Source organism: Miniopterus natalensis, chromosome 1 (genome assembly GCF_054644295.1).
Source record: "Miniopterus natalensis isolate mMinNat1 chromosome 1, mMinNat1.hap1, whole genome shotgun sequence".
Lineage (NCBI taxonomy): Eukaryota > Metazoa > Chordata > Mammalia > Chiroptera > Miniopteridae > Miniopterus > Miniopterus natalensis.
Window position 1 is genome coordinate 2,321,242 of NC_142081.1, and position 22,432 is coordinate 2,343,673.

A 22,432-nucleotide genomic window follows, 5' to 3' on the forward strand; every position below is an offset into this window, starting at 1 on the left:
CGATCTGATCACACGTGTCTGACAGCGAGGCCCTGTGGGCAGTCCCATCCCAGGCCTGTGGCTTCCTTAGCAAAGGTCCGTCTTTGCCCGGAGAGAGCCCCGTCCACTGTTCTTCCTCAGCGAGGATGACATGCCTCTGAAATGTCAGAGCATCTCCTTTCCGGACCCCTCAGGGCGCAGCCTCCCTCAGGAGCAGAGGCCACAGCACCCTCCTGCTATCCCGTCCCCGATACCATCTCCACCCGCGGCAAGTGTTGATTAACTAGCCTGTACCCACCAATGTAAAGGAAGCACGTGTCTCTCCACTTTGCTTTTTTAAATCTTTATTTTAGAGAGAGGGAGAGGGAGAGAGGAACCTCAACCTGTTGACCAGGGATTAAACCTGCAGCCCTGGCGGGGTCAGGACGCCGCTCTAACCAACTGAGCTGCCCGGCCAGGGCCTCTCTATTTTGCTTTTTCTCCAGTTCTAGAGATTTCCCCGCTTTGCTTTCCCCTGTGCCCGCCCCCCCCCCCCCAATCTACCACCAGTGGTTCCAGGTACCTTCCCCACGCCTCCCCCTCTGATTCTAATGTATAAAATAAGTTGCAAATCTGCCCTTTTCCGGAGCATTTTCTCACTCCCTCGAGGCCTTACTTCAGGATATTGGGTCCGAGGGTAAACCACCTGCAAGTGCAGAGAACAGGGAGAGGCCCGTCCTTTGGGGGGGGGGGGGGGAAAGGGGCAGCGCGCAGGCGCAGCTGGAACCCGGAGTCCCGGGGGAAACCGGGCGTGGGACGGGTCGTGGCTCCTCATTGGCTTAGCTGTCGCTGTCTCTCATTGGCCGAGCGGTTGCCAGGCAGGAGAAGACCCTCCCCCGCGCTGGCAGGAAGCATCTGCCGGAGGTGGGAAGCGGCCTCTTCCTGTTCGGGTGGTGGGCGTGCGAGCGCCCCCTGCAGGCCCCTCGGCGCCGACTCGGGCTCCTGCCTGCTGAGCGCACTGTCTGCACAGCCTGGATACAATTGTTTCAGCCGAGTCTCGGTTCCTCGCAGGGCTTGGGGTCGCCTTTCCCAGGGGGGGCTCTTTCATTCTGGAAAGCGTTATTTTATTACAACTTCCTCTCTTTCCTTCTTTTGAAACGCCCGGTAGAGGCAGGCTGACCGTCTTTCATCTGCTCCATCTCCCTGGTGCTTGGGGCTCTGCTGGTGAGAAGAGCCGCAATCACCACCTCCCACCCTCGTCGGGGAGGCCGTCTAACAATAATCCAGCAAGTGACTTGTCCTGTGGCAGGTGATCCTCACTGGGGAGGAAAGTGGAATGGGGGGGCAAGGAGCCTGCTCGGGGAGTAGGTGGAGCAGACCTCACCAGGAGAGAGAAAAGCCTGAAGAGGGACAGGCGTCAGCCCCATGTGCACGTCTGGGGAGAGCCTGGGTGGAGGGAGCAGCAGTGCAAGGCGGTGGGCGCCAGTCTGGCTGGAGGGGATGAGGGATGGGGCATCCAGGAAGGCTGGTCAGAGAGGAGAGGGCCAGGCATGCGAGGTCCAGGTAGCATGAGCACTTTGGCTTTAACTTGGAGCGGGTGGGAGCCACGGCGAGGGTGGGGTGTCAGTCTGGAGGACAGATTACGGGGGCAGGGGTGGGAGTGGGGTGGGGGGGCAGGCAGGAGGCCCTTGCAGCGGTCAGGTGAGAGATTTGGTGGTCAGTGGAGGTGGTGAGGGATGAGGCAGCTGGTCTCTGTGTCCGTCTGTGTCCCCAAGAAGCAGTGAGATGAAATGTTTTATTGTGTGAACTGCCCCTGGACGGAGGGGGGTGGGAATGAGAAGGGAGGTGTGAGGGCTGGAATTGCTGGGACAGCCATTCAGGCCTGGCTCTGAGGGAAGGCGAGCAGCGTGCTGGATGGCCCAGCAGCCTGAGGAAGGTCTAGCACGGCCATCGGCGCGTCCTCGATCCAGAACCAGCCATCAGAGGAGCCCCGTCTCCCAGGACCGGGCCTGCCTTTGTACCTTGGCACACTAGGTCCCTGGCCTGGAGCAGCAGGGGAAGTGTGAATCCCAGAGCTGGGCAACTGGGACCCTGGGTCAGTTACTCTCCCTGGAGCTGAGGGTCAGCATCTTTGTGGCCACCACACTTTCCTGGGCGTGACTGGCCTGGACCTATCCCCTCAGCCCAGCTCCAGGATTCCAGAGGCAGAGGTTAAGGGGAGGAGTGACCCTAACTGACCTGTGTGTCGCTGGTTCCCCCTCTGCTCCTTCTGCCTACACCCTTTGCTATGGGGGTCAAGCCCTACTTGAGGGGTATCGGGGTTAAAGCAGAAAGTGAGTCTATTGCTGTCATGGAGATTCCAGCAGACAGAAGATGGAAAATCAGGCCACAGGATCTAGGAAAGAATGTAGGTTAATTAAAGTTTAAAACAGATCTTTCTGCAGTGGTTCCGTGAGTCAGCATCCAGCTCCGGTTGAACGGGACACGGCAAGTGTCCTGCCCGGGGCCGGGCTCTGGGTGGCACCATCGTCCCTGCAGGAGACAGGGGCCCAAGTTTGCTTTCAAGCTTTTGTGCTTTTAGACGACATTGAAATTCATCCCTGCACATCCTTGAGTGCCTGGGAAACGTCCTGATTCAGGCTGAGAATCTGGGCCAGCTGTTCATAAGGACAGCATTTGCTGAATGAAGCTGGCAGCCTGGACAGTGGGTGACTTCTTGGGGGGCAAGAGGAGGTTGAAAGGGGACCGGCTTTCACTGTGAGCTCATGCGTTTGACATCTGCTCAGTGCCATGCTGTTGGGTTGTTTTTTTAAAAAAATATATCTTTATTAATTTCAGAGAGAGGAAAGGAGATGGAGAGAGAGAGACAGAAACATCAATGATGAGAGTCATTGATGGCTGCAGCCTGCAACCTGGGCATGTGCCCCGACCGGGTATCGAACCCCGATCGCCTGTATCCTAGGTCGACGCTCAACCGCTGAGCCACGCCCAGCCGGGCACCATGCTGTTGTTTTAATTCTCTGAGCACTGGGACCTCCATGCACCTCGGAAGACGACACAGTGGGGCCCCTGGGGAGGTTCCCTGTAGACGGGGATGGCGGGTGGTGGAGGCTGCAGGTCCCCGGGCACAGGTGACTCAGGGGCACCCGCAGCACTTGTGGCCTGCCCACACCCTGTCCCCAACGAGAACTGAGGGTCTGTTTGAGCCTGGCCAGGGTGTCTCTGGAGTGGTTGTGGGTGAGGGATGGCCACGGCCTGGGTCCTTCTGGGCTGGGCTGTGTTTATGTCTCCTGGGCTCTGAGGCTCCAGGGGTCCCAGACTGTGTTTGCTTTGTCTGTTTTAAGCTCCAGCGTCGATGTTATTGGCTGAATTGTAACCCCCTCCGCCAATGAACAGGTTGGAATCCTAACCCCAGTATCTCAGAATGTGACCTTATTTGGAGACAGTCTTGATAGATGTAATCAAGTTAAGAAGAGGTCCCTCGGGTGGGCCCAGATCCAACATGACTGGTGTCCTTATAAGAAGAGGAGACTGGGACACAACATGCCCAGAGGGACGACCATGTGAGGACACAGGGAGGGGATGGCCGGCAGTTCACAAGGCCAGGAGAGAGGCCTTCTAAAGGAGACCTCAGGGACATCCCCCCCCCCCCCCGTGTCCTGTGAGGACACAGCGAATGACAGCTGCCTGTGACCCAGGAAGTGGTTCTCACCAGACACCCAATCTGCAGAACCTTGACCTGGGACGTCCAGTGTCCAGACTGTGAGAAATAAATTCCTGTTGCTTGTAAGCCCCACGGGACCCCCCACCCGGTCTGTGGCATGAACTCAGACAGCCAAGCAGGCCTGGAGGGACCAGCTCTGCCCTTTGCCTGGACACAGGATGTTCATTGCTAACGCCCGGTGAGTTGGTCCCGCCTGTGGCCCAGCACACTGGAAGAATGACAGGATCAGAAGAGAGAGGAAAGAAGAAATCTCTTCTCTCCCCCTCCTACAGTCCGTTTTCCCCTGGCGAACTGCTCTGGAAGAAATGGTCAGAAGCCAGCTGACGGAGAAGTGTCATTTGTGGAGTCCCAGCATCAATATGCAGAATATCAAACAACAGTGACGCCACTCGGGGTCCCTGTTCGCAGAGAGAAACTCTGACTCGGTGTTCCTCAAGCAAACACCAAAATAAATTTCATTTCAGGTTTTGTTGGCACATTCAGAGCCAGTCTCGCTCTGAGTCCCGAGAGCCCCCATCTCAGAGTTCGGGTCCCAGGCCTCCAGATCCTTGTCGAATCCGAGTCATCAGCGCCGATGGACAACGGCCCTTCCTCTGAGGCATGAGGCCAGTCCTTACGGATCTCCTCTGAGCTCCCGCGTCCCCACACTGGACAATCAGTGCTCCATCCTCAGATGTCTTGGCCAATCAGTGCTCCATCCTCAGATGTCTTGGCCAATCAGTGCTCCATCCTCAGATGTCTTGGCCACGTCTCATGGCCACGCCGGTGAGTTCCTAGGTTCTGATGACCCTGAGCCATTCCATTTGCTCCTGTGAGTTGTAGGGGTAGTAAGCTGCTCCCGCCTTTACCATCCAGGGTCAGACATTTTTTTTAAATCCCCTTTTTTTTAATATGTGTTTTTTTAAAAAATTTATTTTTAAAGAAAGAGGAAGGGAGACGGAGAGAGAGAGAGAAACATCCATAAGAAACATCGATCGGCTGCCTCCTGCACGCCCCCTACTGGGGACCAAGCTTGAAACCTGGGCATGTGCCTTGACTGGGAATCAAACCAGTGACCTCTTGGTTTCTGGGTCAATGCTCATCTGTTGAGCCACACCAGCCGGGCGGGGGTCAGCCTTAACGCGGCCTCGCGCTGCCTCTGATCTTCGCACCTGCTCCACCAGACACGCTGCCCCGACCTTGCATGCCCCGCGTCGTAGGAGTACATGTAACTTCCTGCGTGTTTGTGGGCACGCACTGGGTCCCACCTGAAGTGCACTTCTCGCTGTGGGTTTGAGCCAACGTACAAGCCACTGCCCCGGGTGGCCGCGAGTGGGAAACGTCAGACAGCCACGGAGGTGGTGAATAGCGCGGGCGTGGAACACGGGGCGCCCTGCGGCGCAGCAGTCATCGCTGTCACTCCACTCTCGGCCCGTCTGTGTTTTTTATAGAGAAGTTCTCTAGAAAGAACTCTGAGCCTCCAAATGCTTATTGAAATATATTACTCAGGAAATTTCCTGTGTGGATCAGAGCCTCACATCTCTTCCGAGGGGAAGTCCTCAGCTCCACTCCGCAGGCTTCACCCGGGTGACGGGCCAATGGCCACTTCCGCCCACGGCCAGTAGGTGGCGACAACAGCTGTGGTCTCTGTGGAAAGACACTGTTGGGGGGGGGCTTTGGGGCCCCCTTCCCACGGATCATGTGCTTTATCACCCCCCCACCCCAAAGCAGCCCCAGACTCTGCCTCTTCTAGCGCTTTTTCTACAGCCAGGAGTAAAAATGCCCCGGAACCCGTCCAGTGAAACTGGTGAGTGTGGGACCAGGGACCCCAGGCCCGGCCAAGCCGGAGGAGCTGTGCCTTAAGGTGCGGCTCCAGGACCTCAGCCCCGGGAGAGGGCTGCTAGGCCACACTGCTCTGAGTAAGCAGGGTTAGAGCCCAGCCGAGGGGCTGTGGGCCGTGACACGCACCCGAGGGGCGTTCCCAGGACCTGCAGGCCTCATGCGGCCCCGTTCTGAACCTTGTCTCCTTCTGGGCCCTTGAGGCGCCTCTGTGCCCACGGCTTCCTCTCTGCCCTGCCAGCTCCCTTCCCTGCTCCTGTTTGTGTTATTTCCCGGATCTGATCACAGCAGGGAGCGGAGTCTGCGGGGGGCCAGCGGGAGCGTCGGAGCGGCAGTCGGGGTGAGAAGCCTTCCTCGCGGGCTGGAACCTTCGCCTGCTTAACGCGTGGCCCGCTCAGCCCCGCGCCCGGCTCATGCAGCTGCTGGCCTTTCGGGGAGGGCACCCAACACAGGCGGGCAAGAGAAGGTTGGGTGCCACGGGGCCCACATCACGCTGCTTTGCCTTTGTCTTGGGGGCCGGGGACAACCTCCTGGAGGAACTGACTTGCAGCTGAGAGGAGAGGAGCAGAAGAGTCAGGGTGGAGTGTGGGCCGGAGGAGCCAAAGCCGGTGGCTAAGGAGCCACGTGTCCACAGCACAGAGGGGAGCCAAAGCCCGTGGCCTAAGGAGCCACTTGTCCACGGCACAGAGGGGAGCGTGGTAGACAGGCGGGAGGGAGCAGAAAGGTATCCAAGACTTTAAGGTCCCCTAATGCTGGTGACAGAGGGGGGTGGGCCCAGGGCCCAGGCACAGCCCAGGCAGGAGGCCTCAGGTCAGAGGCACTGGGAGAATTTGAGGTTCGGGACACACGTTTGGTGTGTCCTCAGAGGACTTTAGAGAAGAGGGGGAGATTGTTTTAGGCCGTGGGACCCCGGTACAAACGTGGAGGTGGGAAAGGGAACCGACGTGGGGTGGAGGCGGGGCTTTCACCCACTCGAGGGGCAGCTGTCCAGTGTGACCCGGCTGGACGGTGTGTAGGAGGCTGGGAGAGCTTCGAGGACACGGGCTTCTGTTTTCCCTGACGTGTTTGGATGGAGGGGAAGTCAGCGGGAACTTGACTTGCCCGTGGTTTCCGGGAAGCTCGGGGATTACAGTCGGAGCCGCAGCTTTCCGAAAGTGAAACTGTCCCCTCCCTCTCGGGGCAGCCCCTGGAGGCGGCTCCTCCCGGCCCTGGGCTGTGAGTCAGCATCGCCTCAGTCAGCCGCCCCCGTGGCCCCGTGAGGACTTCCAAGGACAGTGAAGTTTTCAGAGCCACAGGTGGCAACGCCGTCGCCTGCGAGGAAGAGACGGAGCTGAGAAGGGAAAGCAGGGACTCGAACGGATGTGAGGGCCCCTGTTACTCACAGGCGCTAGAAGGTGGCAGCCACCCGGGTGGCCACCCACAGGTGGCCGGGTAAGCAGAGCGTGGTCCCTCCGCACGACGGAATATTGTTCACCCCGAAAGGGAAGGGGATTCTGACCCCCGCCGCAGCACCGAGGAGCCTTAAGCACGTGGCGTTGCGTGAACGAAGCCGGTCACGGAAGGACACGTGCCGTGGGATTCCACTCGTGCCACGTCCGGTCGGGTGATGCGGGAGGCAGCCTATGGGTGCGTCTCTCCCAGCGACGCCTCTGTTCCCCTCCCTCCCTGTCGCTGTCTCTAAAAAGCAATGGAACAAGCACCCTCCGCTGATGTTAACGACAGTGACGAAAAGTGCGGTGGCTGGGCGGTGGTGGCACACGAGGCCTATTCCTGACGCCGCTGAGCCCTACACTTGAAATGGTTAAAATGGTAAATTTTAGGCTGTGTATGTGTCACAATTTAGAAACAGAAATAAATCACAGCTATGAGTAATTTTTTCTACAATGACAGATGTTTTATTTTTTAAACCTGAGCAAGAGCTCATGCTCACTTTTTGACAGCAGTGGCGGGATGGGGGTGGCCGTGGCGGGGATGGGGCCCTGCGACCGCAGCTTCACGCGGTTGCCTAACCGCATGGTCTTTGCTCCGTCAGGGGAAACCTTCCTGGACTAAGGCATGAGCTGCCACACCCGCCCGCTGGGAGGCCGAGCCCCAGTCGGTGAAATTGGGGGAATTCTAAGAAGTGTTTACTTCCCCACTTTCGCTGCAGGGGACGAGTCTCGGGCAGCCACCCAGCTCCCTCCCTTTGGCAGAGCCTGAGTGTCTGGGCGCAGGGCTGCTGAGGGGAGGGGCTGCTGAGGCACAGGGGACAGGGACAGGGGACAGGGACAGGCACAGGGGACAGGCACAGGGGACAGGGACAGGGACAGGGGACAGGCACAGGGGACAGGGACAGGCACAGGGGACAGGGACAGGGGACAGGGACAGGCACAGGGGACAGGGACAGGGGACAGGGGACAGGCACAGGGGACAGGCACAGGGGACAGGGACAGGGGACAGGGGACAGGGACAGGGGACTGGAGGTGCCTGGACTCAAAACGCGAGATTGCTGGGGCGAGAAAAAAGTTGAGGCTGGATGAAGCAGGCAGCCGGCTCCCAATTCTGCCCAGTGGGCCCAAGAGCACCGGACACAGCAGCCCGAAGGTCGTCCTTCGGAGCCGAGAAAGGGGTTGAAAGTGCTTCGGGAAGGGTTCCCCGGGAAGAGGGGACCTGGAACAGCTGTTCACCTGAAAGAAACCCGCCAGGGCAGGAGCCTGGCCTTTCACTCCCGCGGGAAGCCCCGGCTCCCTCCTCTGTCCTGCCCACGGGGTGTCCCGCTCATTCAGTCCTTCCTTCCGTGTTTACCGCCTGCCACCCCGTGGGTGTCACCCTGAGGACCTGGAGGGGGACCGGGCAGAGCTGTAAGATGCCTCCTCCCCAAGCCTGGAGAGCCCCACATGCTAAGGGGGGCTGGCTTGTTGAGAAGCGCCACCCACCATGCTAGGGGTTGGCGTCGGCTGGGGGGGCTCAGAGACTCCACGCTGGGCGTAGGGACAGGACCAGCCCGGAGCGGACCAGCCCACGGAGACCACGTTTGTGAGAGCACCGCGCGTGGTCACCAGGCCGCACTCAAAGCTGACGAGACCAAGGCTCGGGTCGAGTCACTTGCCCAGGGAGGTCACAGCAAGTGGGGAGGTCAAGGTTCAGATCCAAGGACAGGAGCTGGCTGCTGGGCTGCGCCGTGGGCCCCGGGGCCGCAGGGGTCGGGGAGAGGAGCCTGGGGTGGGGGTGGGGCTGCGAGTGGGGCCTTTGTCTGATCCACACTTGTGTCCCCAAGGGCCCAGCGTGGTCTGTGCCCAGGGAGGCTTGCGGACTGGCCCGGAGTGGGGCTGCTCCGTGTTTGCTTTTTTCGTTTTTTTGTTAATCTTCACCCGAGGATATTTTTTCCGCCTGATTTTTTAGAGAGTGTGGAAGGAGGGAGGGGGAGCGAGGGAGAAACATTGATGTGAGAGACACTCATCGATTGATTGCCTCCTGCCCCCGCCCCGGCCAGGGCTGGGGGTCGAACCCTCGGCCCTTCGGTGCACGGCCAACGCCCTAACCGCCGAGCCACACTGGCGGGGTGCTGCTCCGCTTGCGGGGGGCTTTGGTCCAGAGCGGGCTTGCGGGGGAGGGGGTAAGTTTTCTGGGAGGAGCTGGTGCGTTTCTCATCTACGGGGTGTTTTTCTGAAGAGAAAATGTGTTAGATTTCAGATTTTGCATGAGGTCAGGGGGAAGTTGCAGAACTGCAGCGAGAAGGCAGGGTCATGGGGATGGGTGTCACCTGCTGCCTGACACGGTCGCAGGAGAAGGGACAGGCTGATGGGATCTCTGTGGGGTTTCCCCAAATCCTCACAGCCCCGTGCCTGGGGGCGCTGGGGCATCCTGGCCAGGACGGCCACTTTCTCAGGGTCACATTGCTTCCTTCCTCACATCCGAGACCAGGAGATGGTCAGTTGGCCTGGAGCGGCTGAGCTGTCCCCAGTGCGACCAGCCTGTCCAGGGCGCGGGGGGCACAGTGTGTCATCGCCCAGTTGCTTGGGCACGTGTGGGCGCAGTGGGGGACTCCCGGGCTGACCTTTGCCGACCTGACCATCCCCACGGGATCCTTGCTAAGAGGTAGTCTTGCTTGTGTGGAGCTGGGGAGACCTCAGGGTCCCCCGAGGGCTTAGTAAGGATGGCCTGTCTGTTTTTTTGGGGGGCATCATGACCCCCACCCCGAGGAGAGCCCGGTTGGTGTGGGGCCAACAGGAGTCCTTACCAGGCACAGAGGGGGGAGCCCGCTCTCTCCGCTGTCCCGTGGGGAGAGCCCGAGCCACACGGTCACTTCAGGTTTTTAGTAGTCACGGTAAAATACATAAAAACAGGTAAAGTTAGTTTCAGCAGCGTATTTTATTCAGCCCAATGCGGCCAGAGCAGCATGTCGTCAGCTTGTTTCCATGTTCAGTCAACGTTCGCGTCATCGAGGGAGCTCTCACCCTGTTTCTGCTAAGTCTTGAAGTCTGGTGCGTGTTTTGCAGTCGCAGCTCTGAGAGGCTGTCCTGCTTTGACTCAAAACAGTTTCCATCCCATATTCTGTCCCCCCCACCGACCCCTTGTATTACATCATATACTTTCAGCTGAGAGACCCAACAAGAGTGGCTTAAGCGAGATAAAATTTCCTCCTATCATGGAAGATAGTTACTGTGTTAGAAATTAAAACTGAGATATTTATTAATTCCTTTACAATATTTGTTCATTAAAATCACAGTAATTTATTAAAATGGAAAATTAGTATTTGTTAAATAATTATAAACAAATTAAATGATAAATTATTATTTGCATATGAATAAGCAGATTTGAAAATAAAGTAATATTTATATATAACCATCATTTAGAAATATTAATTTATTTTAAAATAATGATAAACACATAATAATGATTTTTAAATGGAAATAAGTATTCAGCCAAAAACAACAGATTGATGTAGAAGCAGAGGCGAGAACCTACCCTTGTCCTGCCCCGTAAGCCAAAGATATTTGCAAAAATGTGCAACACCCACACTGTTAAATTTAGTATCATTTCAGAAAATCCTGTTTGTGGGAACACGGCCCTGGCAGCAGCTGGCAGAGGGTGGAGGGGCCTGGGCAGGACGGAGCGGCCCCTGCTTGTGGGACTCAGCCCTCCGTCTGTCCGTCTGTCTGTCTGGGAGACAGGAGGGGATTTTCGTCTGTGTCACTCGCACGGTCTCATCGGCTCTCATTCCCAACAGCCTCGGAAATGTATCTCACGGCCGCCGCTTTTACGGACAGGAGGCCGAGGCGCAGAGGGGACAGCGACTCCCTCAGAGTCACCCCGCTCTGCGGCATTGGTGTGGGAACAACCCCAGGCGTCCTGTCCCCCGTCTCCATGGTGATCAGTTGTCCCTTGTGCTTTGAGTGCCCTGTAAGGTGCCCCCGAATCCACCAGAGGGCACCAAACTTCGGGCCCAGGCTTCGGGCTGCAGGCCCCCCCCAAGGCTGGTCCCCCTCCAGCCCAGGTTTGGGAGAACTCAGAGCTCAGGACCCAGGGGCTCGGGGCCCCTTGTCAGCCAAGGTAACAGGACCCTGAGGCCCTGACAAGTTCGCCTGGGGCCCTTCACTGGCCCTAAACATCTGGCAAAGCCTTGGAGCACTCCAGCCTCCCAGGGCAGCCGACCGGGTTCAGGGTCCCAGTGCCCTTCAAGTTGAACAGGGAAACAGAGCCGGTTTGCAGCCCGCAGGCCGCCCTGGGGCGGGGAAGGCGCCCCACCTGCCGCAGCCTGTGGGGGGCCTGGCTTTCCTTCCCGCCACCCGGGACCTGATAGTAGAACGACCGAGGGACGGATTCCCTCGAAGCCGACAAAGAAAGCAGTCTGCCCTCTCGGATGCCCAGCAAGGCTTCAGTTCCCAGGCTGGGTCCTGGCTCCACGTCTTGGCTGGTTCTCTCCTTGGGAGGTTTGGGTCCGCCCTCCAGGGACGCGGTAAAGGGCTGAGGGAGGCTCAGTCTCCCGCAGAGGCCTGGCCAGGGGTCCCCAGGCCTTCTGCCCGGTGCCTGACACCCCAGAGTAGACCCTCTTCTGCGATGGAAATTCTTTATTGTTATCATTATTTTATTATTTTTTATGACAGAAATTCAAATATATCTTTTTGGGTTTTTTTGGGTTTTGTTTTTTAAATATATTTTTTATTGATTTCACCGAGAGGAAAGGAGAGGGAGAGAGAGAGAGAGAGAGAAACATCAATGATGAGAGAGTCATTGATCAGCTGCAGCGCACACTCGGGCATGTGCCCTGACCAGGAACCGAACCCTGATCGCCTGGATCCTAGGTCTATGCTCAACCGCTGAGCCACACCCGGCCGGGCCAAATATATCTTTATTGATTTCAGAGAGAGGAAGGGAGAGGGAGAGAGAGAGAAACATCAGTGATGAGAGTCATGGATGGGCTGCCTCCTGCACGTCGCCTGCCGGGGATCCGGTCTGCAGCCCGGGCCCGGGCCTGACCCAGAACCAGACCACGACCTCCTGGTCCACGCACGGACGCTCGAGCACTGAGCCAGGCAGCCGGGCTGTGAGGGGAAGTCTATTCCTCCTAAGAGCTGCTGGCTCAGCACACTGCAGTCTCCCGCGGGGCCGGGGCGCCGGCTGCAGGCTGTCCTGAGCAGGCCCTGGGCTGTGGGGACAGTGTCCTATTCCCCTGTCCTGAGGCCCCCCGGCCCTGGGGCGGCCATCCCCAACCTCTCCCTGCCTGCGTGGACCCCGTCCCTCCGGATCATAGGACTTGGCCCAGGAAAAGTCATCAAGTTTCCAAAGTGGGAGAAGACACAGCATGGGGGGCGCCCAGGGGGAGGTGGGATCCTGCAGGCAGGGAAAGAAAATGCCCCCAACTGGCTGCAGGGAGGGGGTGGGGCGGGGTCCTGCTGGGCCTCTAGGAGAAGGGTCCCCACACTGTCCCTTGGGTGGTGCCTGAGCTCTTCCTACTTCATTGTCCTCAGTCCTTTTGTCCCCAGGCAATGGTGTCCTTCATTGCCTCAGTCCACCCTGGATTAGACCAATTACGCAGCCAGAGCAAGCGCATCTGTCTCTTTACGTATCGCCCCGCGTGGTGTTTGCCACCCTGTGCACGCAGGTGTCTCCCGTGGAGTCCCCGGTCCACCTGCGACTGCTTCCCTGCGATTGCATCGCTGGGCCAGGTGTGACCGTGATTCCCCCGCGTTGCCGACAAACGCCTCCGGCGCCTGTAATTCTTTTACGTGGCTCAACGATATATTTACTCTAATTACAGTATTGAAGTGTAATTTTATATCTGTGGACTCTAATAAAACAACGAATTTTGTTGGTTTTTATTTAATGTTTCTTGTGATTCACTTTTATTGTATTTTTACAAAAGTATCAGTGTGCAAAGTTTAGCAAAAAGAGGGGACTCCCTTCCCTGGCAGATCGTTTGAGAAGCTCCGGGGTCGAGCCCTGTGGGGGGCAGGACCCCGTGCACAGGGGAAGGGAAGGCCCAGGGGACCTGGCCTGGGGCTGCAGAAAGTCCTTAGGAGGTTCCCTGGGGACTGTGGACCCTGGGAACCCTGTCTGGGGGCTGAAGGGGTGGTGATAACAAAGGTTCATTTTTTTTTTCTCCTGGCGAGGATGGGCACTGCCCAAGGTGGGGACGAGCCTCCCCTGGGCACAGGCTCACAGGTACCAACCAACATGCTTTTCTAATCCAGTGATTACCGTTTAGTTAAAAAACCCCAAACCTGCCCTGGCCGGTTGCTCAGTGGTTAGAGCGTCGGCCGGCGCACCAAAGGGTCGGGGGTTCAATTCCTGGTCAAGGGCACGGACCTGGTCTGGTGCTTGCCAGAGGCAACCAGTCAATGCGTCTCTCTCTCCCCCTTCCTCCCTCCCGCTCTCTCTGAAAAAGCAATAGGAGGAGTATCCTTGGGTGAAGATTAACAACAAAACACCAGAACCCTCCTAGGTAATGTTTTCGCCCCACGTGAGAGGGAGAGACCCCGACTTCCCCGCCGGAGGGCAGGCTCTCCCCGCAGGCACTCACCTCCCATCTCGGCTGGCGGGCTAGTGTCGGCCCAGCCTCCCCCATGGAAACAACTACAAGTGCTGGATAAAATATTTTTTTAAATCTTAAAAGCAGTGACTAGCAACCGAGATAATAAATTGCCCGGCCAACGCTGAAGCAATCGCTTGGGAACCCAAGAAGGTAAGAAATGCAAGAAAAGCTTTTGCCTTGACATTTTTGCCCATCAGGATAATTTTAATTTTAGTTTTCATGGTTTCTCTGGGCAAAGGGGCCAGAAATCAAAACCCAGGCCCTGCCCAGTGTGTGTGTGTGGGGGGGGGGGCGCGGAGCAGAGAGAGGACAAGTGTGACCCACAGGAAAACTGGCCCTCGGTGGATTTCAGTCCCAGTCACCTTACGTAAGCAACCCCAAGGCAAAACAAAAGACCCAAGCCAGCGTTTTCTTTAAACCCGTCGGAACCGGCGCTGGGCAGGAGCCAACGCAGCCTCGGGAGAGGAAGGTGCCTTTGTTCCAGGTGTCAGGTTACTGACAACGGTTTTCTGAGGGGCGCAGGGGGGGCTCCTGCCGGCGAGGACGGCAGAGCAGGGCCCCCGAGATAGGACAGCAGGGGGACCCTGAGGACGCAGCCACCGGTAGAGGGGCTCTCGTCAGGCGTGGGCTGCAGGACAGGCGCCGACGGGCTGAAGGCAGACAAGCCGCTGCGGCAGCCAAAGGACACGCATTCGGGGACATTCCTGAAATTCTCCGGACTCGCCACTGTGGAAAGTGAATGCTGGAGCTGCTGGCCTTTGCAGAAAGTGCAGGGAGCTGGGGGGGGGTCCCCCAGATCTGCCTGAACATATGTGCAGGCAGCCGCTGCAAACAGGTGCCACCTTGCTGGGAGCCGGGGACGTGTCTGGACGTGGTCCACGTGGCCTGAGGGCCTGGAGTCAAGGACTCGACAGTCCCCACAAGTTCCCATGAGGAGCAGAGATAAAAAAAAATACCAAGGTCTGGGCTCCGGCAGGAGCAGGGTGTTTACTCTGAGAGTGTCCAGGCAGCTTTGAAGGAGCTACTTTGTATCACCCTCGCCCTTACCAGTCGTTTGTTACTTAGTATCTAACAAAGGCTTTGAAGCCACTCGGGGCTGCTCCTCATTGGAGGGCGGCCTCCTGATCCCATGACTTTGTCTCTTTCATTCCCAGTCGGCCTCAGGTTTGTTCCTTTCTCAGGCGGGTTCCTGACAAGTGGCGCCCGAACAGGGACCTGAGTCCTCGAGACGCAGCGAAGGAAAGGTGAGGGCTCCTGTGTGTGTGAGCGGCGCGCCCGGAAAGGAATTGGGGTGAGGGGAGCATTCTGATTTATAGTCAGGAGTAAATAAGACGGGGCGACCTAGTTCAACACCGAGGCGTTTTGCTCAAAGGTTACGTTCTATCTTAAGAACAAGAGGAGCAAAGGTTTCTGAAGAACGGATTTTAAAGTTTTTAAAATTCATAGAGACGGTCTGTCCTTGGTTTCCTGAAGAAGGTTCGGTGAATCTAAAAACGGGAAAAGGCAGGGGGGAAATTAGGAGACGGGGATGAAGCACACGGACCAGAAAAGGTGCCCGTGGGTACATTCTCTCTCTGGGACCTAGTCCGTGATTCCCTTGATCCTGGTCATGCGGTTGAATGTAAAACTGGGGGTATAGAACAAAAAGAGGGGCCCCTATATTAGAGGAAAAATTAGAAGGAGGGGAGAATGGACAGAGGGGGGGTAAGGATTCCAGATGGGACGCCGAGGAGCTCCTGCCGGAACTAGACGATGCGGCTGCTCGTCACAATCATAATAATATCCCGCATTCTAAATATAATCATAATGATAATCTCTCTCCAGCTGTGACTAATACAACTAAGGAGGCAGCTCCAGGGATTGTCAGGCAATTGGCGCAGTTGGCACAATCTTTACAAACTTCTGAACGAAAGCCAACTTTCCCTTCTGCTCCACCTGCCTCTCCATGGAAAAGAGATGATCAGGAAAGTTCTAAATTGAATAATTATAACAGGGAAAATAATCTAAATTACCCACGTATGGAAAAACAGATCAAGGACACCCTATCTCCGCTGCAAAGAAGGCTCTTGAAAGCGCAAGAGAGTGGAGAGGTGTGGAGTTCTGGGTTTGCCGCCTTTCCAGGCTATGAGCAGCCAAACCCGCCCGGATAATCCTAATCAGGTACAAAGATATTACACCCCTTTGTCATTTAAAATGTTAAAGGAGCTAAAACAGGCTACAGCTCAATATGGGCCCACGGCTCCGCAGACTTTGACCATCCTAGAAAACATCGCTACTGACGCTTTAACTCCTAATGATTGGAGATCTATAGCTAAAGCATGTTTCACAGGAGGAGACTATTTATCATGGAAATCAGAATTTTATGATCATTGTCATGAGGCTGCAAACAGAAACAGGGCAAACCATATTCCTATAACTGATAAGATGTTAATGGGAGAAGGGCCTCACTTAACCAATGTCATCTACCCTCCGGAGGCTTATCCTATAAGGAATGCACTGGCCTCTGAGGCCTGGGTACATTGCCTACACCTGGCAGGAAATCAGAAGAACTGGCCAAAATAAGGACTTGATGAGCTTTACCAAGATTTTGTTTCCAGATTGCTTCAGGCAGTTACTTAGTGCCTGACCAAGAGGCAGGAATGTTGCCAGTAACACAGCTGGCTCAGGAGAATGCAAATTCGGCATGTCAGTCTGCTATTAGACCTTGGAAAAAGAAGGGTTTGCTATCGGATTATAGACGTCTCTGTGCCAATATGGGACCATCATAGATACCAGGGTTGACATTAGCCGCAGCGCTGCAAGGAACAGCTATTCAAGGAGTCACGGAACAGCAACGGAGAAATAAAGGAAGAGGCAACTGCTAAGCTGTGGCAAGTCAGGGCGTCTCAGTAAGGAAGGTAGAAATAGGAATAATCACAATGAACAAGTAAAACAACCAGGGCTGTGCCCAAGATGTAGAAGAGGAAAGCATTGGGCTAACAGGTGCAGGTCAAAAACGGACATAAATGGCAAACCCTTACGGCAGTCGGGAAACTACAAGAGGGGGCAGCCTCGACCCCCTCAATCAATCGGGGCCGTGTCCGTCTACCCACCCCAGGATTACCAGGGACCAAACGGGGAATACAGGACCCATAGAGAGCCACGCCAGGGAGCGCAGGACTGGGCCTCAGTCCCACCGCCCGCTACGTAGTAACACCTCAGATGGGACCCCAAGCCATACCCACAGGGGTACACGGGCCTCTGCCAAGGGACACTGTAGGCCTCTTATTAGGACGTAGTGGGTTAACAATGAAGGGACTTCACGTTTTTCCAGGCGTCATAGATTCTGACTATACGGGGAAGTTAAAGGTCATGTGTATAGCTCCTCTTGATATCATTACATTAACCCCTGGAATGAAAATCACACAACTGATATTATTACCCTTTAAGAAGATAGGAAGAGTTTTATCTCAGCAGGAGAGGGGAAATCATGGCTTTGGCTCTTCCGATAGAGCTTATTGGATTCAAACAGTGGGGTCTGAGAGACCTGAAAGGGAACTGCTGATTAATGGTAAAAAATTTAATGGATTGCTAGATACAGGAGCTGATGTTTCAGTCATTAGTCAGCAATACTGGCCATCCCAGGGGCCTGTGCAACTTGCTATGACTTCTTTACAAGGAATTGGACAGACTCCATCTGCGCTGCAAAGTACACAGGTTCTTGCTTGGCGAGATGCAGAGGGAAAGCCTGGTAAATGTCAACCTGATGTATTGCCTTTTCTGCCATGTGATTTGTGGGGCCGAGATGTTCTCAAAGATATGGGAGTGTTATTGTATAGCCCAAATACTAAGGTAGCTAATCAAATGTTAGGTCAAGGTTACGTGCTAGGGCAGGGTTTGGGCAAACACGGCCAGGGGATGGAACAGCCCATTCCCTGCAAAGGCCAACTGACAAAACAAGGCCTTGGCTCTGATTCAAATGTGTCCTGAAGGTCACTGCTATTCCTGCCTTCCTTACAGCGACCCTGTTACCTGGACATCTGACAATCCTGTATGGGTGGAGCCGTGGCCTTTATCAGAGGAAAAAATTCAAGTGACCCGGCAATTGGAGCAGGAACAATTAGCTCAGGGGCACACTGAGGAATCTAATAGTCCTTGGAATACACCTATATTTGTCATTAAGAAAAAATCAGGAAAGTGGAGGCTATTCAGGATTTAAGGGCAGTAAATAAGACTATGGAAATGATGGGGCCTTTACAACCAGGCTTGCCCTCTCCAGTGGCCATTCCTGCAGGATACCATTGAATAGTATTAGACTTGAAGACTGCCTTTTCACCATCCCATTATACCCCTCAGATAGTAAAAGATTTGCCTTCAGTGTTCCTTCAACCAATTTTAAGGAGCCAATGCAGAGATATCACTGAAAGGTTTTGCCCTAGGGCGTGGCGAATAGTCCCACATTGTGTCCAAAATTTGTGGCTACAGCTATTAAAGAGATTCGAAAGATACATCCAGAAGCCTACGTCATCCATTATATGGATGATGTTTTAGTGGCTCATCATGATCCAGAAAACTTAAAAGTGATTTACTCAGAGTTGGAACTTCAACCAAATAGATTCGGCCCTGTCGTAGCCCCCGAAAAGGTTCAACAGACCACGCCTTATCATTACTTAGGGAAACTGATAGAAGGGTGGAAAGTAAGGCCACAGAAATTTCAGTTCAGAACAGACAATCTATCCACCTTGAATGATTTCCAAAAACTTTTGGGGGACATTAATGGGATAAGGCCTTCTTTAGGCTTAACCATGGGTGAATTAAAACCACTCTTTGACATACTCCGTGGCGACTCTGACCCCCGTAGTCCTCAAGAATTAACCATAGAGGGACAACAGGCTCTAGAAATGGTAGAGAAGGCTATCTCACAACAACAGGTGATTAGAATTGATTACACAAAAGCCTGGCAACTAATCATCTTACCTACAAATTATTTGCCTACTGGGTTGTTTTGGCAAGATGCCCCAATAGAATGGATTCATTTATCGTCCTCCAGAAAAAAGGTTATCACACCTTATGCCATGTCAGTGGCCCCATGAACATCGAAAGGTAGAAAAAGAGCTACAGAGTTATTTGGGAAACAGCCTGCCACTGTTATTGTGCCTTACGCTTCCCTGCAGCCACAGTGGCTGTGGCAAAATGAAACTTTATGGCAGATCGCTTTTGCAGATGACAGTGGGCAGACCGACTGCCATTATCCGTCAGATAAATTAGTGCGGCTGTTCATTCAAAGCCCTGTGATAGTCCCACAAATTATCTCTCAAGAACCTCTGACTGATCCTCTTTCAGTGTTGACTGATGGGTCGACGTCTGGAATCGCCAGCGATGTCATCAATAATCGGGGCCGTCCATTGAAGACTAAAGAAACCTCCGCACAGAGAGTAGAGTTGGTAGCTGTCATTGCAGGATTTCAGTGCTTGCAAGATGTAAAATTTAATTTGTACACAGATTCTAAATACATTGCATCTGTCCTTCAAGGCTTGGAGACGGCTACCCCGACTGACAGGGATCCCTCCACAGTCATAACCGCTCTCTTGTCTTGACGGCAACTGATTGAGCCACGAACCTCACCCTGTTCTGTGGGACATATCGGAGCTCACTCAATTCTCCCTGGACCTTTCGCAGAAGGAAATGCACCAGCAGACATGTTGACTTGTGGCGCTTCCTTAGTCATTTCCTCTATTGAACAAGCATGGGCCTCACATGCTCCGCATCATCAAAATGCTTCGGGTTTAAGAAAACGATTTAACACGACCCGTGAAGCCGCCGGACAAATAGTAAAGAAGTGTCAGAACTGTCCCGAGCCTGTGCCCCTCGCACCTCAGTATGGTGTGAATCCGCGGGGATTGCTCCCAGGGCATATTTGGCAGATGGATGTTACTCCTATAGCTGAATTCGGTCGCCGGTCCTTTGTGCACGTCACAGTGGCTACTTATTCTGGATTTTTAGTGGCAACCGCACATCCTGGGGAAAATACAAAACAGGTTATTTGCCATGTATTATCATGTTTTGCCATCTTGAGCATTCCAAAAATTATAAGAACTGACAATGGGCCTGCATATGCTGGCAAAACACTTGCAGAGTTTTGTGCAACTTTCCAAATTACTCACATCGCAGGCATTCCTTATCATCCTCAGGGCCGGGGGATAATCGAGCGAGCCCACGGGACCTTAAAGGCTCACATTGCAAAAGTAAAGAAGGGGGAATATACCTGCCATTCTCCTAATAATGTACTTAATCTCTCTTTATTTACCCTTAATTTTTAAAATCCGGATGCCGAAGGTCTCTCGGCAGCTGAGCGGCATTGGAGACCCCCCGTGGAAAATACGCTGAGGTTAGGTGGAGAGATCCGCTCACCAGCGCGTGGAACGGACCGGATGCCCTGCTTCCCTGGGGGCGGGGTCGTGTCTGTGTGTTTTCCAGGAATCGGGACGGACCTAGGTGGTTACCGGAGCAGCTGGTAAAACATTATGAAGCCAGTCGATCTAACTGGCAAAATGAAGAAGCTGACCGTTCACGATCCTCGCCCTGGAGAAGACCCCCAGAGCAAGAGGGACTCAGGCAGCTGCGCCGACATGGGGCCAGACTAAGAAACCATATAATCACTCTGAGCGGGGATGGGTAGGATTGAAAACCATCTTCTGGGGATATGGCGTCAAGACAATGTATCTATTGATGTTGCCGTTTAAATGCTACAGAGTCTGCTCCTCCCCTGGATACCTCACCCGCTGCCTTAGCAAAACGACTGTTTGACAAGTTTTCTAACATTACCTCTGGGCATAGTTTATTCTCAGTATTTTATTGTGGTGTTACGTTGTTGGCTGTAGTGTTAATGTTCCTATGTTTATTCCCAGCCTGTGTCCGAGCAGGAATGCGGAGCATCTCAGAGCTGCAGACAGGCGTCCACTGGCTCAAATTGAAAAGTAAAGAAGGGGGAGATGCTGGGAGCCGGGGACGTGTCTGGACGTGGTCCACGTGGCCTGAGAGTATGGAGTCAGACACTCGACCCTCCCCACAAGTTCCCATGAGGAGCAGAGATAAAGGAATTACCCAGGTCTGGGCTCCCGCAGGAGCAGGGTGTTTAAAGTGTGTTTATGGGGCCTTGAGGGTGATACTTTGTATTGCCCTCACCCTGTTACCAGTTGTTTGTTACTTAGTATCTAATAAAGGCCTTCAAGCCACTCCGGGCTGCTCCTCATTGGAGGGCGGCCTCCTGATCCCATGACTTTTTCTCTTTCATTCCCCCTCGGCCTCAGGTTTGTTCGATTCTCCGGCTGGTTCCTGACACCACCTGCCTCCCCAGATTCCAGGTGATTTGAGTGCCGAGAAATCTCCTAAGGTTCGAACACTTAGACATTTTCGATGAAATATTTAAAAAGTCCTTTGGTCTTAGTTGGGACCCTGATAAAGGGAAAACCGGCCAACAATGAAGCAGGAGTGACCACCGGGTGCTAAGCTGCCACCACGGATGCTCCCGCAGCCCTGGGAACGTTTGCTTGGCTAGGAGGCTAGACCGTGCGTTTCAGTGGCCGCCTGCAGACAGGCCTTGACCTGGGCAAGGTCAACACTGAGACCCCACAGCCTCGAAGGACTGGACTCTCAGGGGAACGGTGGCTAAGGGGGGAGTCACGGGGGGGGGCTCCCGAGACGGGAGGAGGGTCTCAGGGAGACTCTACCAGGCCAAGGGGGGCTGGCTTGTCTGTGAAAGTCAGGAACAGGTGAGACAGAAGAACCAAGGACAGTGCCCACCCGAGGGCAGGAGAGGGGAGGGGTGCAGGGGTCTGGGGTAGTGGCGACACAGGGGACTGACTTTGTGAAATGTCTCCAGCCCTGCGTTTATGATTTGTATGTTTCTACGCATGTGCTGTGCTTCATTTAAAATGTCTGCTTAGCCCGGCCGGCGGGGCTCAGCTGTTGAGCATTGACCTAGGATCCAGGAGATCCCAGTTCGATTCCCGGTCAGGGCACATGCCTGGGTTGTGGGCACGATCCCCGGTGGGGGGGGGTGCAGGAGGCAGCGGATCAATGACTCATCATTGATGTTTCCCTCTCTCTCCCTTCCTCTCTCTGAAATCAATAAAGGTATATTTTAAAAAAAAATCTACGTTAAAAAATAAAATGTTTGCTTAAACATGTTTACAGAATGGCTCTGTTTAGAAATCGCTCCATACTTGGGTGCTGTCAGGGCCTGGCCCTGCCCACCACCTGGCCTGGGGCTCTGAGTTCCTGCGTGGGGCACAGCGAGGGCAGTGACACCCCACAGCAAGAACTGCTGAGTGTTCGGGGCTGGCAGCAGGGACAGAAACAGCAAAGACGCCCCCAACACCTGGCACCTCCTCTCTCCCTCGGCTCCCGTCAGCCCTGCCCTCCCCGCCTGGGAACAGCTGGGCCAGCTCAACCCTAACAGCCACGCAGCACAATTTCATGGTCAGATTACTTGGAGACAGGCCCCCTCCCTTCCTCGCTGCGGGTGCTCACTTAGCAACGCCGGCACGTGGATCGTCCCTTCTCGTGGACTGAAGATGACTTCCTCTCCGAAAACAGGGGTCCATCATTCGTGGGTCACCAGCTGCAGAGGACACAACGGGCCACCCTCCCGGGGCGCCTGGGCACAGCTATTCCAACCAGGAGTGTGGCTCTGGAAGTAATTAGCAACAGGAATGCTCGAGGGCTCTGAGTGGAAAGCAAAGTGGTTATTTTAAACTACTAAAAAAATGAAAATAAATTGGAAGCTGCTTAGATGTAAAATTGGTTAAACGATGAAAAATCTATCAACTCTGGTGGGATAGGTTTTCCTCTATGTTGTGGACGATGCTTCTCCAACATTGAGGCGTTGGGGTGTCCAAATAACTGAGAGTAACAGACAGGGCCCGGGGCCCCGCTCC

At 54.7% G+C, this 22,432-nt stretch overlaps 1 long non-coding RNA gene across 1 annotated transcript; it reads left to right on the forward strand.

Annotated features, from left to right (window-relative positions):
• Nucleotides 1–1,181: 1,181 nt before the first annotated feature.
• LOC107538592 (uncharacterized) lies at nucleotides 1,182–5,829 on the forward strand. The gene is made up of 3 exons (XR_001603336.2): nucleotides 1,182–1,267; nucleotides 4,147–4,447; nucleotides 5,113–5,829. It is a non-coding gene; the product is annotated as an uncharacterized LOC107538592 (long non-coding RNA).
• Nucleotides 5,830–22,432: the final 16,603 nt, after the last annotated feature.